This window comes from Megalopta genalis, unplaced genomic scaffold (assembly GCF_051020955.1).
Source record: "Megalopta genalis isolate 19385.01 unplaced genomic scaffold, iyMegGena1_principal scaffold0061, whole genome shotgun sequence".
In the NCBI taxonomy this organism is placed as follows: Eukaryota; Metazoa; Arthropoda; class Insecta; order Hymenoptera; family Halictidae; genus Megalopta; species Megalopta genalis.
In genome coordinates this window covers 222,501-235,255 of record NW_027476130.1, presented here as the reverse complement: position 1 = coordinate 235,255, position 12,755 = coordinate 222,501, and positions in this window count along the sequence as shown.

Genomic DNA, 12,755 nt, shown 5'->3' with positions numbered 1-12,755 from the left:
AAAATAATGGCACTTTACTCTTGACATTTTACGGTTTTTTCAATTTTCTGAAAAATCCTATCATTAGATTTTTTTAAAAATACGATATTCTTGCTTAACTAACGTTTCTACATAGGGATTAAGCATTTAGAACGAAATCTAATGTCAGAAAATGGCACTTTACTCTTGACATTTTTCGGTTTTTTCAATTTTCTGGAAAATCCTATCATTAGATTTTTTTAAAAATACGATATTCTTGCTTAACTAACGTTTTTACATAGGGATTAAGCATTTAGAACGAAATCTAATGTAGGAAAATGGTACTTTACTCTTGATCGGTACGTTGGGACTTTGAAAATATTCGGGCGTTCCAATCGCTCGTCTGTTGCATCATAGCGCGTCTCGGCGCAATCGACCGATTCGCTCGACCCATTATTTTCGATTTACAGCTAAAATAAATTTTTCTCATTTTATTCAATAACATATTCTTGCTTAGATAACTTTTTTACATAGGGATTAAGCATTTAGAACGATATAATGTTTAAAATAAGGGCACTTTACTCTTGACATTTTACGGTTTTTTCAATTTTATGAAAAATCCTATCATTAGATTTTTTTAAAAATACGATAATCTTGCTTAACTAACGTTTCTACATAGGGATTAAGCATTTAGAACAAAATCTAATGTCAGAAAATGGCACTTTACTCTTGACATTTTTCGGTTTTTTCAATTTTCTGGAAAATCCTATCATTAGATTTTTTTTAAAATACGATATTCTTGCTTAACTAACGTTTTTACATAGGGATTAAGCATTTAGAACGAAATCTAATGTAGGAAAATGGTACTTTACTCTTGATCGGTACGTTGGGACTTTGAAAATATTCGGGCGTTCCAATCGCTCGTCTGTTGCATCATAGCGCGTCTCGGCGCAATCGACCGATTCGCTCGACCCATTATTTTCGATTTACGGCTAAAATAAATTTTTCTCATTTTATTCAATAACATATTCTTGCTTAGATAACTTTTTTACATAGGGATTAAGCATTTAGAACGATATAATGTTTAAAATAAGGGCACTTTACTCTTGACATTTTACGGTTTTTTCAATTTTCTGAAAAATCCTATCATTAGATTTTTTTAAAAATACGATAATCTTGCATAACTAACGTTTCTACATAGGGATTAAGCATTTAGAACGAAATCTAATGTCAGAAAATGGCACTTTACTCTTGACATTTTTCGGTTTTTTCAATTTTCTGGAAAATCCTATCATTAGATTTTTTTAAAAATACGATATTCTTGCTTAACTAACGTTTTTACATAGGGATTAAGCATTTAGAACGAAATCTAATGTAGGAAAATGGTACTTTACTCTTGATCGGTACGTTGGGACTTTGAAAATATTCGGGCGTACGCGGCGCGCTCGGCGCTTCGAACAGCTCCGGTGTCCCCATTATTTTCGATTTACGGCTAAAATAAATTTTTCTCATTTTATTCAATAACATATTCTTGCTTAGATAACTTTTTTACATAGGGATTAAGCATTTAGAACGATATAATGTTTAAAATAAGGGCACTTTACTCTTGACATTTTACGGTTTTTTCAATTTTATGAAAAATCCTATCATTAGATTTTTTTAAAAATACGATATTCTTGCTTAACTGACGTTTCTACATAGGGATTAAGCATTTAGAACGAAATCTAATGTCAGAAAATGGCACTTTACTCTTGACATTTTTCGGTTTTTTCAATTTTCTGGAAAATCCTATCATTAGATTTTTTTAAAAATACGATATTCTTGCTTAACTAACGTTTTTACATAGGGATTAAGCATTTAGAACGAAATCTAATGTAGGAAAATGGTACTTTACTCTTGATCGGTACGTTGGGACTTTGAAAATATTCGGGCGTACGCGGCGCGCTCGGCGCTTCGAACAGCTCCGGTGTCCCCATTATTTTCGATTTACGGCTAAAATAAATTTTTCTCATTTTATTCAATAACATATTCTTGCTTAGATAACTTTTTTACATAGGGATTAAGCATTTAGAACGATATAATGTTTAAAATAAGGGCACTTTACTCTTGACATTTTACGGTTTTTTCAATTTTATGAAAAATCCTATCATTAGATTTTTTTTAAAATACGATATTCTTGCTTAACTAACGTTTTTACATAGGGATTAAGCATTTAGAACGAAATCTAATGTAGGAAAATGGTACTTTACTCTTGACCGGTACGTTGGGACTTTGAAAATATTCGGGCGTTCCAATCGCTCGTCTGTTGCATCATAGCGCGTCTCGGCGCAATCGACCGATTCGCTCGACCCATTATTTTCGATTTACGGCTAAAATAAATTTTTCTCATTTTATTCAATAACATATTCTTGCTTAGATAACTTTTTTACATAGGGATTAAGCATTTAGAACGATATAATGTTTAAAATAAGGGCACTTTACTCTTGACATTTTACGGTTTTTTCAATTTTCTGAAAAATCCTATCATTAGATTTTTTTAAAAATACGATAATCTTGCATAACTAACGTTTCTACATAGGGATTAAGCATTTAGAACGAAATCTAATGTCAGAAAATGGCACTTTACTCTTGACATTTTTCGGTTTTTTCAATTTTCTGGAAAATCCTATCATTAGATTTTTTTTAAAATACGATATTCTTGCTTAACTAACGTTTTTACATAGGGATTAAGCATTTAGAACGAAATCTAATGTAGGAAAATGGTACTTTACTCTTGACCGGTACGTTGGGACTTTGAAAATATTCGGGCGTACGCGGCGCGCTCGGCGCTTCGAACAGCTCCGGTGTCCCCATTATTTTCGATTTACGGCTAAAATAAATTTTTCTCATTTTATTCAATAACATATTCTTGCTTAGATAACTTTTTTACATAGGGATTAAGCATTTAGAACGATATAATGTTTAAAATAAGGGCACTTTACTCTTGACATTTTACGGTTTTTTCAATTTTATGAAAAATCCTATCATTAGATTTTTTTAAAAATACGATATTCTTGCTTAACTAACGTTTCTACATAGGGATTAAGCATTTAGAACGAAATCTAATGTCAGAAAATGGCACTTTACTCTTGACATTTTTCGGTTTTTTCAATTTTCTGGAAAATCCTATCATTAGATTTTTTTAAAAATACGATATTCTTGCTTAACTAACGTTTTTACATAGGGATTAAGCATTTAGAACGAAATCTAATGTAGGAAAATGGTACTTTACTCTTGATCGGTACGTTGGGACTTTGAAAATATTCGGCCGTACGCGGCGCGTCTCGGCGCTTCGAACAGCTCCGGTGTCCCCATTATTTTCGATTTACGGCTAAAATAAATTCTTCTAATTTTTTTCAATTACATATTCTTGCTTAAATAACTTTTTTACATAGGGATTAAGCATTTAGAACGATACATTGTTTAAAATAATGGCACTTTACTCTTGACATTTTACGGTTTTTTCAATTTTCTGAAAAATCCTATCATTAGATTTTTTTAAAAATACGATATTCTTGCTTAACTAACGTTTCTACATAGGGATTAAGCATTTAGAACGAAATCTAATGTCAGAAAATGGCACTTTACTCTTGACATTTTTCGGTTTTTTCAATTTTCTGGAAAATCCTATCATTAGATTTTTTTAAAAATACGATATTCTTGCTTAACTAACGTTTTTACATAGGGATTAAGCATTTAGAACGAAATCTAATGTAGGAAAATGGTACTTTACTCTTGATCGGTACGTTGGGACTTTGAAAATATTCGGGCGTTCCAATCGCTCGTCTGTTGCATCATAGCGCGTCTCGGCGCAATCGACCGATTCGCTCGACCCATTATTTTCGATTTACGGCTAAAATAAATTTTTCTCATTTTATTCAATAACATATTCTTGCTTAGATAACTTTTTTACATAGGGATTAAGCATTTAGAACGATATAATGTTTAAAATAAGGGCACTTTACTCTTGACATTTTACGGTTTTTTCAATTTTATGAAAAATCCTATCATTAGATTTTTTTAAAAATACGATAATCTTGCTTAACTAACGTTTCTACATAGGGATTAAGCATTTAGAACGAAATCTAATGTCAGAAAATGGCACTTTACTCTTGACATTTTTCGGTTTTTTCAATTTTCTGGAAAATCCTATCATTAGATTTTTTTTAAAATACGATATTCTTGCTTAACTAACGTTTTTACATAGGGATTAAGCATTTAGAACGAAATCTAATGTAGGAAAATGGTACTTTACTCTTGATCGGTACGTTGGGACTTTGAAAATATTCGGGCGTTCCAATCGCTCGTCTGTTGCATCATAGCGCGTCTCGGCGCAATCGACCGATTCGCTCGACCCATTATTTTCGATTTACGGCTAAAATAAATTTTTCTCATTTTATTCAATAACATATTCTTGCTTAGATAACTTTTTTACATAGGGATTAAGCATTTAGAACGATATAATGTTTAAAATAAGGGCACTTTACTCTTGACATTTTACGGTTTTTTCAATTTTCTGAAAAATCCTATCATTAGATTTTTTTAAAAATACGATAATCTTGCATAACTAACGTTTCTACATAGGGATTAAGCATTTAGAACGAAATCTAATGTCAGAAAATGGCACTTTACTCTTGATCGGTACGTTGGGACTTTGAAAATATTCGGCCGTACGCGGCGCGTCTCGGCGCTTCGAACAGCTCCGGTGTCCCCATTATTTTCGATTTACGGCTAAAATAAATTTTTCTCATTTTATTCAATAACATATTCTTGCTTAGATAACTTTTTTACATAGGGATTAAGCATTTAGAACGATATAATGTTTAAAATAAGGGCACTTTACTCTTGACATTTTACGGTTTTTTCAATTTTATGAAAAATCCTATCATTAGATTTTTTTAAAAATACGATAATCTTGCTTAACTAACGTTTCTACATAGGGATTAAGCATTTAGAACGAAATCTAATGTCAGAAAATGGCACTTTACTCTTGACATTTTTCGGTTTTTTCAATTTTCTGGAAAATCCTATCATTAGATTTTTTTTAAAATACGATATTCTTGCTTAACTAACGTTTTTACATAGGGATTAAGCATTTAGAACGAAATCTAATGTAGGAAAATGGTACTTTACTCTTGATCGGTACGTTGGGACTTTGAAAATATTCGGGCGTTCCAATCGCTCGTCTGTTGCATCATAGCGCGTCTCGGCGCAATCGACCGATTCGCTCGACCCATTATTTTCGATTTACGGCTAAAATAAATTTTTCTCATTTTATTCAATAACATATTCTTGCTTAGATAACTTTTTTACATAGGGATTAAGCATTTAGAACGATATAATGTTTAAAATAAGGGCACTTTACTCTTGACATTTTACGGTTTTTTCAATTTTCTGAAAAATCCTATCATTAGATTTTTTTAAAAATACGATAATCTTGCATAACTAACGTTTCTACATAGGGATTAAGCATTTAGAACGAAATCTAATGTCAGAAAATGGCACTTTACTCTTGACATTTTTCGGTTTTTTCAATTTTCTGGAAAATCCTATCATTAGATTTTTTTTAAAATACGATATTCTTGCTTAACTAACGTTTTTACATAGGGATTAAGCATTTAGAACGAAATCTAATGTAGGAAAATGGTACTTTACTCTTGATCGGTACGTTGGGACTTTGAAAATATTCGGCCGTACGCGGCGCGCTCGGCGCTTCGAACAGCTCCGGTGTCCCCATTATTTTCGATTTACGGCTAAAATAAATTTTTCTCATTTTATTCAATAACATATTCTTGCTTAGATAACTTTTTTACATAGGGATTAAGCATTTAGAACGATATAATGTTTAAAATAAGGGCACTTTACTCTTGACATTTTACGGTTTTTTCAATTTTATGAAAAATCCTATCATTAGATTTTTTTAAAAATACGATATTCTTGCTTAACTAACGTTTCTACATAGGGATTAAGCATTTAGAACGAAATCTAATGTCAGAAAATGGCACTTTACTCTTGACATTTTTCGGTTTTTTCAATTTTCTGGAAAATCCTATCATTAGATTTTTTTAAAAATACGATATTCTTGCTTAACTAACGTTTTTACATAGGGATTAAGCATTTAGAACGAAATCTAATGTAGGAAAATGGTACTTTACTCTTGATCGGTACGTTGGGACTTTGAAAATATTCGGCCGTACGCGGCGCGTCTCGGCGCTTCGAACAGCTCCGGTGTCCCCATTATTTTCGATTTACGGCTAAAATAAATTCTTCTAATTTTTTTCAATTACATATTCTTGCTTAAATAACTTTTTTACATAGGGATTAAGCATTTAGAACGATACATTGTTTAAAATAATGGCACTTTACTCTTGACATTTTAAGGTTTTTTCAATTTTCTGAAAAATCCTATCATTAGATTTTTTTAAAAATACGATATTCTTGCTTAACTAACGTTTCTACATAGGGATTAAGCATTTAGAACGAAATCTAATGTCAGAAAATGGCACTTTACTCTTGACATTTTTCGGTTTTTTCAATTTTCTGGAAAATCCTATCATTAGATTTTTTTTAAAATACGATATTCTTGCTTAACTAACGTTTTTACATAGGGATTAAGCATTTAGAACGAAATCTAATGTAGGAAAATGGTACTTTACTCTTGACCGGTACGTTGGGACTTTGAAAATATTCGGGCGTTCCAATCGCTCGTCTGTTGCATCATAGCGCGTCTCGGCGCAATCGACCGATTCGCTCGACCCATTATTTTCGATTTACGGCTAAAATAAATTTTTCTCATTTTATTCAATAACATATTCTTGCTTAGATAACTTTTTTACATAGGGATTAAGCATTTAGAACGATATAATGTTTAAAATAAGGGCACTTTACTCTTGACATTTTACGGTTTTTTCAATTTTATGAAAAATCCTATCATTAGATTTTTCTAAAAATACGATATTCTTGCTTAACTAACGTTTCTACATAGGGATTAAGCATTTAGAACGAAATCTAATGTCAGAAAATGGCACTTTACTCTTGACATTTTTCGGTTTTTTCAATTTTCTGGAAAATCCTATCATTAGATTTTTTTAAAAATACGATATTCTTGCTTAACTAACGTTTTTACATAGGGATTAAGCATTTAGAACGAAATCTAATGTAGGAAAATGGTACTTTACTCTTGATCGGTACGTTGGGACTTTGAAAATATTCGGCCGTACGCGGCGCGTCTCGGCGCTTCGAACAGCTCCGGTGTCCCCATTATTTTCGATTTACGGCTAAAATAAATTCTTCTAATTTTTTTCAATTACATATTCTTGCTTAAATAACTTTTTTACATAGGGATTAAGCATTTAGAACGATACATTGTTTAAAATAATGGCACTTTACTCTTGACATTTTACGGTTTTTTCAATTTTCTGAAAAATCCTATCATTAGATTTTTTTAAAAATACGATATTCTTGCTTAACTAACGTTTCTACATAGGGATTAAGCATTTAGAACGAAATCTAATGTCAGAAAATGGCACTTTACTCTTGACATTTTTCGGTTTTTTCAATTTTCTGGAAAATCCTATCATTAGATTTTTTTTAAAATACGATATTCTTGCTTAACTAACGTTTTTACATAGGGATTAAGCATTTAGAACGAAATCTAATGTAGGAAAATGGTACTTTACTCTTGACCGGTACGTTGGGACTTTGAAAATATTCGGGCGTTCCAATCGCTCGTCTGTTGCATCATAGCGCGTCTCGGCGCAATCGACCGATTCGCTCGACCCATTATTTTCGATTTACGGCTAAAATAAATTTTTCTCATTTTATTCAATAACATATTCTTGCTTAGATAACTTTTTTACATAGGGATTAAGCATTTAGAACGATATAATGTTTAAAATAAGGGCACTTTACTCTTGACATTTTACGGTTTTTTCAATTTTCTGAAAAATCCTATCATTAGATTTTTTTAAAAATACGATAATCTTGCATAACTAACGTTTCTACATAGGGATTAAGCATTTAGAACGAAATCTAATGTCAGAAAATGGCACTTTACTCTTGACATTTTTCGGTTTTTTCAATTTTCTGGAAAATCCTATCATTAGATTTTTTTTAAAATACGATATTCTTGCTTAACTAACGTTTTTACATAGGGATTAAGCATTTAGAACGAAATCTAATGTAGGAAAATGGTACTTTACTCTTGACCGGTACGTTGGGACTTTGAAAATATTCGGGCGTACGCGGCGCGCTCGGCGCTTCGAACAGCTCCGGTGTCCCCATTATTTTCGATTTACGGCTAAAATAAATTTTTCTCATTTTATTCAATAACATATTCTTGCTTAGATAACTTTTTTACATAGGGATTAAGCATTTAGAACGATATAATGTTTAAAATAAGGGCACTTTACTCTTGACATTTTACGGTTTTTTCAATTTTATGAAAAATCCTATCATTAGATTTTTTTAAAAATACGATATTCTTGCTTAACTAACGTTTCTACATAGGGATTAAGCATTTAGAACGAAATCTAATGTCAGAAAATGGCACTTTACTCTTGACATTTTTCGGTTTTTTCAATTTTCTGGAAAATCCTATCATTAGATTTTTTTAAAAATACGATATTCTTGCTTAACTAACGTTTTTACATAGGGATTAAGCATTTAGAACGAAATCTAATGTAGGAAAATGGTACTTTACTCTTGATCGGTACGTTGGGACTTTGAAAATATTCGGCCGTACGCGGCGCGTCTCGGCGCTTCGAACAGCTCCGGTGTCCCCATTATTTTCGATTTACGGCTAAAATAAATTCTTCTAATTTTTTTCAATTACATATTCTTGCTTAAATAACTTTTTTACATAGGGATTAAGCATTTAGAACGATACATTGTTTAAAATAATGGCACTTTACTCTTGACATTTTACGGTTTTTTCAATTTTCTGAAAAATCCTATCATTAGATTTTTTTAAAAATACGATATTCTTGCTTAACTAACGTTTCTACATAGGGATTAAGCATTTAGAACGAAATCTAATGTCAGAAAATGGCACTTTACTCTTGACATTTTTCGGTTTTTTCAATTTTCTGGAAAATCCTATCATTAGATTTTTTTTAAAATACGATATTCTTGCTTAACTAACGTTTTTACATAGGGATTAAGCATTTAGAACGAAATCTAATGTAGGAAAATGGTACTTTACTCTTGATCGGTACGTTGGGACTTTGAAAATATTCGGGCGTTCCAATCGCTCGTCTGTTGCATCATAGCGCGTCTCGGCGCAATCGACCGATTCGCTCGACCCATTATTTTCGATTTACGGCTAAAATAAATTTTTCTCATTTTATTCAATAACATATTCTTGCTTAGATAACTTTTTTACATAGGGATTAAGCATTTAGAACGATATAATGTTTAAAATAAGGGCACTTTACTCTTGACATTTTACGGTTTTTTCAATTTTATGAAAAATCCTATCATTAGATTTTTTTAAAAATACGATAATCTTGCTTAACTAACGTTTCTACATAGGGATTAAGCATTTAGAACGAAATCTAATGTCAGAAAATGGCACTTTACTCTTGACATTTTTCGGTTTTTTCAATTTTCTGGAAAATCCTATCATTAGATTTTTTTTAAAATACGATATTCTTGCTTAACTAACGTTTTTACATAGGGATTAAGCATTTAGAACGAAATCTAATGTAGGAAAATGGTACTTTACTCTTGATCGGTACGTTGGGACTTTGAAAATATTCGGGCGTTCCAATCGCTCGTCTGTTGCATCATAGCGCGTCTCGGCGCAATCGACCGATTCGCTCGACCCATTATTTTCGATTTACGGCTAAAATAAATTTTTCTCATTTTATTCAATAACATATTCTTGCTTAGATAACTTTTTTACATAGGGATTAAGCATTTAGAACGATATAATGTTTAAAATAAGGGCACTTTACTCTTGACATTTTACGGTTTTTTCAATTTTCTGAAAAATCCTATCATTAGATTTTTTTAAAAATACGATAATCTTGCATAACTAACGTTTCTACATAGGGATTAAGCATTTAGAACGAAATCTAATGTCAGAAAATGGCACTTTACTCTTGACATTTTTCGGTTTTTTCAATTTTCTGGAAAATCCTATCATTAGATTTTTTTAAAAATACGATATTCTTGCTTAACTAACGTTTTTACATAGGGATTAAGCATTTAGAACGAAATCTAATGTAGGAAATTGGTACTTTACTCTTGATCGGTACGTTGGGACTTTGAAAATATTCGGCCGTACGCGGCGCGTCTCGGCGCTTCGAACAGCTCCGGTGTCCCCATTATTTTCGATTTACGGCTAAAATAAATTTTTCTAATTTTTTTCAATAACATATTCTTGCTTAAATAACTTTTTTACATAGGGATTAAGCATTTAGAACGATACATTGTTTAAAATAAGGGCACTTTACTCTTGACATTTTACGGTTTTTTCAATTTTATGAAAAATCCTATCATTAGATTTTTTTAAAAATACGATAATCTTGCTTAACTAACGTTTCTACATAGGGATTAAGCATTTAGAACGAAATCTAATGTAGGAAAATGGTACTTTACTCTTGACATTTTTCGGTTTTTTCAATTTTCTGGAAAATCCTATCATTAGATTTTTTTAAAAATACGATATTCTTGCTTAACTAACGTTTTTACATAGGGATTAAGCATTTAGAACGAAATCTAATGTAGGAAAATGGTACTTTACTCTTGATCGGTACGTTGGGACTTTGAAAATATTCGGGCGTTCCAATCGCTCGTCTGTTGCATCATAGCGCGTCTCGGCGCAATCGACCGATTCGCTCGACCCATTATTTTCGATTTACGGCTAAAATAAATTTTTCTCATTTTATTCAATAACATATTCTTGCTTAGATAACTTTTTTACATAGGGATTAAGCATTTAGAACGATATAATGTTTAAAATAAGGGCACTTTACTCTTGACATTTTACGGTTTTTTCAATTTTATGAAAAATCCTATCATTAGATTTTTTTAAAAATACGATAATCTTGCTTAACTAACGTTTCTACATAGGGATTAAGCATTTAGAACGAAATCTAATGTCAGAAAATGGCACTTTACTCTTGACATTTTTCGGTTTTTTCAATTTTCTGGAAAATCCTATCATTAGATTTTTTTTAAAATACGATATTCTTGCTTAACTAACGTTTTTACATAGGGATTAAGCATTTAGAACGAAATCTAATGTAGGAAAATGGTACTTTACTCTTGATCGGTACGTTGGGACTTTGAAAATATTCGGGCGTTCCAATCGCTCGTCTGTTGCATCATAGCGCGTCTCGGCGCAATCGACCGATTCGCTCGACCCATTATTTTCGATTTACGGCTAAAATAAATTTTTCTCATTTTATTCAATAACATATTCTTGCTTAGATAACTTTTTTACATAGGGATTAAGCATTTAGAACGATATAATGTTTAAAATAAGGGCACTTTACTCTTGACATTTTACGGTTTTTTCAATTTTCTGAAAAATCCTATCATTAGATTTTTTTAAAAATACGATAATCTTGCATAACTAACGTTTCTACATAGGGATTAAGCATTTAGAACGAAATCTAATGTCAGAAAATGGCACTTTACTCTTGACATTTTTCGGTTTTTTCAATTTTCTGGAAAATCCTATCATTAGATTTTTTTAAAAATACGATATTCTTGCTTAACTAACGTTTCTACATAGGGATTAAGCATTTAGAACGAAATCTAATGTCAGAAAATGGCACTTTACTCTTGACATTTTTCGGTTTTTTCAATTTTCTGGAAAATCCTATCATTAGATTTTTTTTAAAATACGATATTCTTGCTTAACTAACGTTTTTACATAGGGATTAAGCATTTAGAACGAAATCTAATGTAGGAAAATGGTACTTTACTCTTGACCGGTACGTTGGGACTTTGAAAATATTCGGGCGTTCCAATCGCTCGTCTGTTGCATCATAGCGCGTCTCGGCGCAATCGACCGATTCGCTCGACCCATTATTTTCGATTTACGGCTAAAATAAATTTTTCTCATTTTATTCAATAACATATTCTTGCTTAGATAACTTTTTTACATAGGGATTAAGCATTTAGAACGATATAATGTTTAAAATAAGGGCACTTTACTCTTGACATTTTACGGTTTTTTCAATTTTCTGAAAAATCCTATCATTAGATTTTTTTAAAAATACGATAATCTTGCATAACTAACGTTTCTACATAGGGATTAAGCATTTAGAACGAAATCTAATGTCAGAAAATGGCACTTTACTCTTGACATTTTTCGGTTTTTTCAATTTTCTGGAAAATCCTATCATTAGATTTTTTTTAAAATACGATATTCTTGCTTAACTAACGTTTTTACATAGGGATTAAGCATTTAGAACGAAATCTAATGTAGGAAAATGGTACTTTACTCTTGATCGGTACGTTGGGACTTAGAAAATATTCGGGCGTACGCGGCGCGCTCGGCGCTTCGAACAGCTCCGGTGTCCCCATTATTTTCGATTTACGGCTAAAATAAATTTTTCTCATTTTATTCAATAACATATTCTTGCTTAGATAACTTTTTTACATAGGGATTAAGCATTTAGAACGATATAATGTTTAAAATAAGGGCACTTTACTCTTGACATTTTACGGTTTTTTCAATTTTATGAAAAATCCTATCATTAGATTTTTTTAAAAATACGATATTCTTGCTTAACTAACGTTTC